Below are 5,856 nucleotides of genomic sequence, written 5' to 3' on the forward strand. Positions count from 1 at the left end.
ACGGTTTCTCATAATATCCCTTTGTTGTTGTTATTGTCATGTGCCTTCAAGTTGCTTGAAACTCATAATGACCCTATGCACAACAGCTCTGAACACTGCTCTATCCTTTGGCAACCTACTGTCTCTGACATACCTACCTCCATTACCCCCATAATCAAATCAATCCATCTCATCAAAGTTCTGCCTCTCTTAAGATGTCTCTCCACCCTCGAAGCATAATATCTCTCTCCTAGGAGTGATCCCTTCTTGCAACATGCCCAAAGTATGCCAGATGAAGTTTCAGAATCCTTACTTCCAAAGAGGAGCCTAGTTTCACCATCTCCAGGACAAACCTATCTGTCCTCCTAGAAGTCCACGGTATATTCACTATATGCAGCATTACAGCTCAAAGGCATTAATTCTAATTCTGTCATCCCTAGTCAATGTCCAGCTGATACATAACAACTAATTGTGAAGATCATGGCCTAGATCAGGCACACCTTAGTCTCCAGACTGACATCATTGCTCTTCGGTACTTTGGAGAGATACCTGACAGCAGACTTTCCCCAATGCAAGTCCTCTTTTAATTTCCTAGCTGCTGGTACCAAAAGTGTTATTGTGGAACCAAGCAAGCTGAAGTTGTTAACAATCTCAATCTTTTCACCATCCACCACAATGCTGCCAATGGCCTCATGATGAGAATCTTTGTTTCCTTGATGCTGAGCTTCAGTCCATATTGAAGAATGCAGTCCTTCACCTTCTACAGCAGGTGCTTAAGGTCTTCCTCAGTTTCAGCAAGCAAGTTTGTGCCATCTAATATCCTTTTCATTTCAGTGGGTTCTATTGTGACATCACTCATTTCATTTCTTATTCAAATTTTTTATGTAATTATTTTTCTTTGGCTTTGGATTGCTTTTGGTTTGTTTATTTTATTAACTCTTTCAGAAAACCAACACCTAATCTTATTTATAATTTCAATTGCTTTTCTGTCTTCTATTCCATATAGTTCTGAAGTTATTTTAATAATTTCTTTTCTTTTAGAGCTTGCCAAGTTGACTTGTTCTTTTTCTATTTGTTGAAGATGCTGTATTAAATAGACGATTCTAATTTTTTCTTCCCTTTTGATGTTTTTGCTTGTAGCTATGAATTTACCTCTAAGTATTGCTGTTGCGGAGTCCTAGATGTTTTGATATGTTGTGTTTTCATTCTCATTGTTTCAAGAAATATTTTATTAAAATGTCTAGAGACTAGAGAATCCCAGAGCACTTGATTGTGTAGGTGGAATCTATACCTGGATAAGGAGGCTATTGTGGAAATGGAGCAGGAGAGCACTGCATGGTTTGAAATTGGAAAAGGAGTATGCCAGGGTTGTATTCTCTCTCCATACTTCAATCTCTATGCTAAGTGAATTATTTGAGAAGTAGGATTTTATGAGGAGGAGTGTGGCATCAGGATTGGAGGGAGACTCATCAGTAACCTGTGTTTGAAGATGACACAACCTTGCTTGCTGAAAGTTAAGAAGACTTGAAGCATTTGCTGCAGAAGATCAAGGAATGTAGCCTTCAGTGAAGACTGCATCTCAATGTTAAGAAAACAAGGATTCTTACCATTGGTCCTATAAGCAGCATCATTATGGATGGAGAGGAGATTAAAACTGTCAACAGTTTCATCTTGCTTGGTTTCACATTTAACATCATTGGTACCAGCAGTCAGGAAATAAGGAGATGCATTGCACTGGGCAAATCTGCCGTTAGGGACCTCTCCAAATTATTGAAGAGCAGTAATGCCAGATTGAGGACCAAAGTGTGTCAGAATCAAGCCATAGTCTTTCTGATTACTTGCTATGCATCTGAGAGCTGCACAAGGAATATGGAAGACAGAAGAATAATTGATGCCTTTCAGCCATGGTGTTGGAGCAGAACATTGAACATCCTGTGGATGGCTGAGAGAACAAACAGATATGTCCTGCAGAGGGTGCAGCCAGAGTGCTCTTTGGAGGCAAGATTGATGAGACTTTCCTCACATACTTTGGGCATGTTGCTAATAGGTCTTATTCCTTGGAGCAGACATGATGCTGAGAATGTTGAAGGTTCAGTGAAAAGAAGGAAGACCCTCAACCAGGTGGATTGGCATAGTGATGGCTGCAATGGACTTTTGTGTGTCAGGAAGTGTGACGATGGCACAGGATACAACAGGGTTCAGATCTTTTGGTCATAGGGTTGCTCTGAGTCATGTTTGACTTGATGACACCTAACAACACAGCAATAATAGTGACTAAGGTGCCAAGCCATGGTCTTCGCAATTACTTGCTATAGATCAGATAGCTGGACAATAATTAATGATGACAGAAGAAGAATTGATGACTTCAAGTAATGCTGCTGGAGAAGAGTCTTGAATGTACCATGGACTGCCAAGAAAACATATAGGTCTGCCTTGAGAGGATGAAACCAAGTTTCTTCCTGTAGGCTAGCATTTTGAAGCTCCATTTCACATGCTTTAGGCACATGGCCAGGAGGGATCTGTCCTTGGAGAAGGACATAATACTCAGAACTGTGGAGGGACAGCACAGGAGAGGAAGACCCCCGATAAGATGGATTGATACAGTGAGTGGGCACTGGGGGTAGGTGTGTTGGAATCACTGAGACAGGCACAGGATAGGGCAGGCTTCAGTGCTGTACATAGGGTCTTTCTGAGTGCAGGTGACTCAACATCACATAACAATAATGAGAATTTCACAATCATGATCAAGAAGTGTGTTATTTAGCTTCCAAGTGCATTATTTTTTCTCCTTTATCATCTTGTTGCTGATTTCTAATTTTATAACATTATGATATGAAAAATGCTTTACAAAAATTTGGTATTTTAAAACTGATTAAGGCTTGCTTTGTGACCTAAAATATGATCTATTCTGTAGAGTGTGCCACAAACACTGGAGAAGAATGCATATTGAACTTTTTAGGGTGTAATACGCTATATGTATCAGCTTGAGCATGTTCATTGTGTAATTTAGTCCTTCTGAATTTTTGCTGACTTTTTTTCAGTTGTCCTATTTCTTCCTTTTGTTTAATTTAAGGAGCTTTGATGTCCTAGTGATAAGAAGCTGCAATTTCAAAGGTATGTTGTTCTAATCCAGCAGCTTCTTTATGGGAAAAGGATGGACAATCTCATCCTGTGCAATTTACTGTCTCTGGAAACCCATTTGAGGGTCAGCTACAGCTTGATTCTGACTCAGCAGAACATAACAACAACAACATCTTTAATTAAGAGTGGTATATTGTAGTCTCCTACTTCTATCATGGTGTCATCTATTTCTCTTAACATTTAACAAATTCATGTTAACATTTGTTTTGTATATTTTGCAGCTCTACCATTCATCTCTTGCTATGACTTGATCAAAGGGTGCCCATGATGCTCCCATGAGGCAAATATGACAAAGTTTCATCTCATAACATTAGGAGAGTTTATTCCTTAAAAGGGGATTTCATGCTCAAAAAAGTGGAGGGAAAATAATTTCTTCTGACTTGTAAGTGATACTCAGTGGGGTATCTGTGTAATTTTCTCTTCATTGTATGTGCAATTACTTTCCTCTTGCCACTAGTCTAGTCTTGCCACTAGTCTTTGCATTTCTGTTTATTGGGTCACAGAATTTCTGAATCCTTGGCTTGGCTATGTCATTAATGGCTTTCAGTGAAATAGTCTTTTTTTTTTTTTGCATTTTGATTAAAGGTTTTCAGTAGGTCATCCATGGGTGGTGGTGAGATGGGATTTTGCATTCTGTCTTGCAGTGATTCAGTAGTGGGGGACTCATTCCTTCCTCAGGATTGTAAATTGAAAAGAAGGCTATGATTCTGTAGAAAGTTGATTATCCACCCTGGTTATGTAGATGCTGAAGTCTAAAGCCTTCACAACCTAAAGGACACTGGTGACCTTGAAGGAATGAATAAGGGCAGGCCAGGATGGACAGCTGGAGTGTTATTGGGCTCTCATTGTCATGATGGGCAAGCAAAGTTTGTGGCTCAGTAAATTAGTCTGGGAAGTTTTAAGGTCATTCTCCCTCCCCAATTTTATTCTTTTTGAAAAAAAAAAGTTCTGGTCAAATCTATGCTGAACGAATGACTGTATATACTGAATTCTGGCAGAAATTTTTCATCAGAGTTGAAAGATCAAATTAATAAAAGCAAAACTTTCCAGTGAAATTTTGTAATGAGAAAACATAAATATTTTTTTTCTAAATCCACCTTTTTTTATTTTATTCTATTATTTTTGTGTGCGTGTACCATCAAATCAGATCTGACTGGTACAGGAGGAGATGGCCCCTCTTTCCCCGGCAGAGCATCTGGTGGATTCGAACTGTGTACCTCTGGGATTGTAGTTGCAGCTTTCTTGCCACTAGGCCACCAGAGCTCCCCTTAAATCCACCTTTGAAACAAACTGACATGATAAAGAATTTTGTGTAAATCACTTATACTTGAAATTTGTGAGCTGACACCCTTGCTATGGCTTATACATAAAAAGTGGTTAATGCAGAGACAAGATAGTGATGAATCTGTGACAGTTTAGCTAGCATGAGCTTTGGTGAGAAACTTACATTTGATTGTAATGTAAATTGGTGGTTAGAAGGGAACATAGAGGAAAAAAATTTGCCAGAAAAAGGGCTTTTGTTCCTTTAGTCACCTTCCTTTCCATGTTTAACTGGCATCTTAAACCAAACATAATACCATAATTCTTGTAGCTGTTTTCAGTATAAAAGTCTTTTATATCTCTAATTAGATTTAGTCTTAACTATTTTATCTTGTAGTTGGCTATTGTAAATGCTATTGTTTTCTTGTTGCTGTAGAGAAATCCCACAGATTTTTTTTGTTTATTGGTCTTTTGTCCTATCACTCTACTTAATTAGTCTACCAACTCTTACAATTTCCTTGTTGAATCTTTGGAGTTTTCTATGTATGTTATCATACTATCTACATTTAGTGACAAGTTTTGATTTTTTTTTTTTTTTGGTTTGGTTTTTTGTTTGCCTTTGTGACAGTTTTGCCACCTCCCACCAATCTGGAAGCTCTTATTTCCTTCTCTTATTGCCCTAGTAAGTACTACTAATACAATATTGAATAGGAGTCGTGATAGTGGACATCCTTATCTGATCTCTCTTTGCAAGGTGAATGTCTTAGTTCTCCATTAAGATTGATGTTAGCTCTTGATTTTCCATATATACCTTTAACTATGGTGAGGAAATTCCCTTCTATTCCTATTTTGTTGAGTGTTTTAATCAGGAAAGGGTGTTGGATTTTGTCAAAGTCCTTTTCTGCATCAATTGATAGGATCATGTGGTTCTTTTTCTTTGCTTTGTTAATGTTCTGGATTATGGTGATGGTTTTTCTTACACAACCATCCTTACATAGCTGTCAGGAATCCCAGTTGGTAATTATGAATTATATTTTTACGTACTGTTGGGATGTGCTAGCTAGGTGCATATAACCTCGTGAACCTGGAAGAGACTCAGGTGGGGAATACGGGGAAGTTTGTGGCTTTCTTTCTGCTTTAAGAGGGTGGCTGAGAGAAGACTTGCTAGCTGAATCGGGGGTCTCTGGCCTGGAGTTTGCCAGAGTTTGAGTGTCCCGGCATCATAAAATACTGGAATCTATGGCCATACCTAGAGGATAGACAAGGGCGAGTGGGTCTCTCTTGGGTCTCAGTGCCAGTTGGGTACATGAAGCCTCGTGTACCTGGAAGAGACACGAGTGTGTGATTCTAATCTGCAGCCCTAAGGCCTGTTTTAAATTGTTGTTGGTAAGCATTCTTCTAGGTCGTATTGCCCTGGTGTGTCCACTTGCTGTACAGAGGTAACTTGTGGTCACTGTGAAGCTGAACACTGTGACA

Source organism: Elephantulus edwardii, unplaced genomic scaffold (assembly GCF_000299155.1).
Source record: "Elephantulus edwardii isolate Elephantulus edwardi_28Jun2011 unplaced genomic scaffold, EleEdw1.0 scaffold00070, whole genome shotgun sequence".
Classification (NCBI taxonomy): domain Eukaryota; kingdom Metazoa; phylum Chordata; class Mammalia; order Macroscelidea; family Macroscelididae; genus Elephantulus; species Elephantulus edwardii.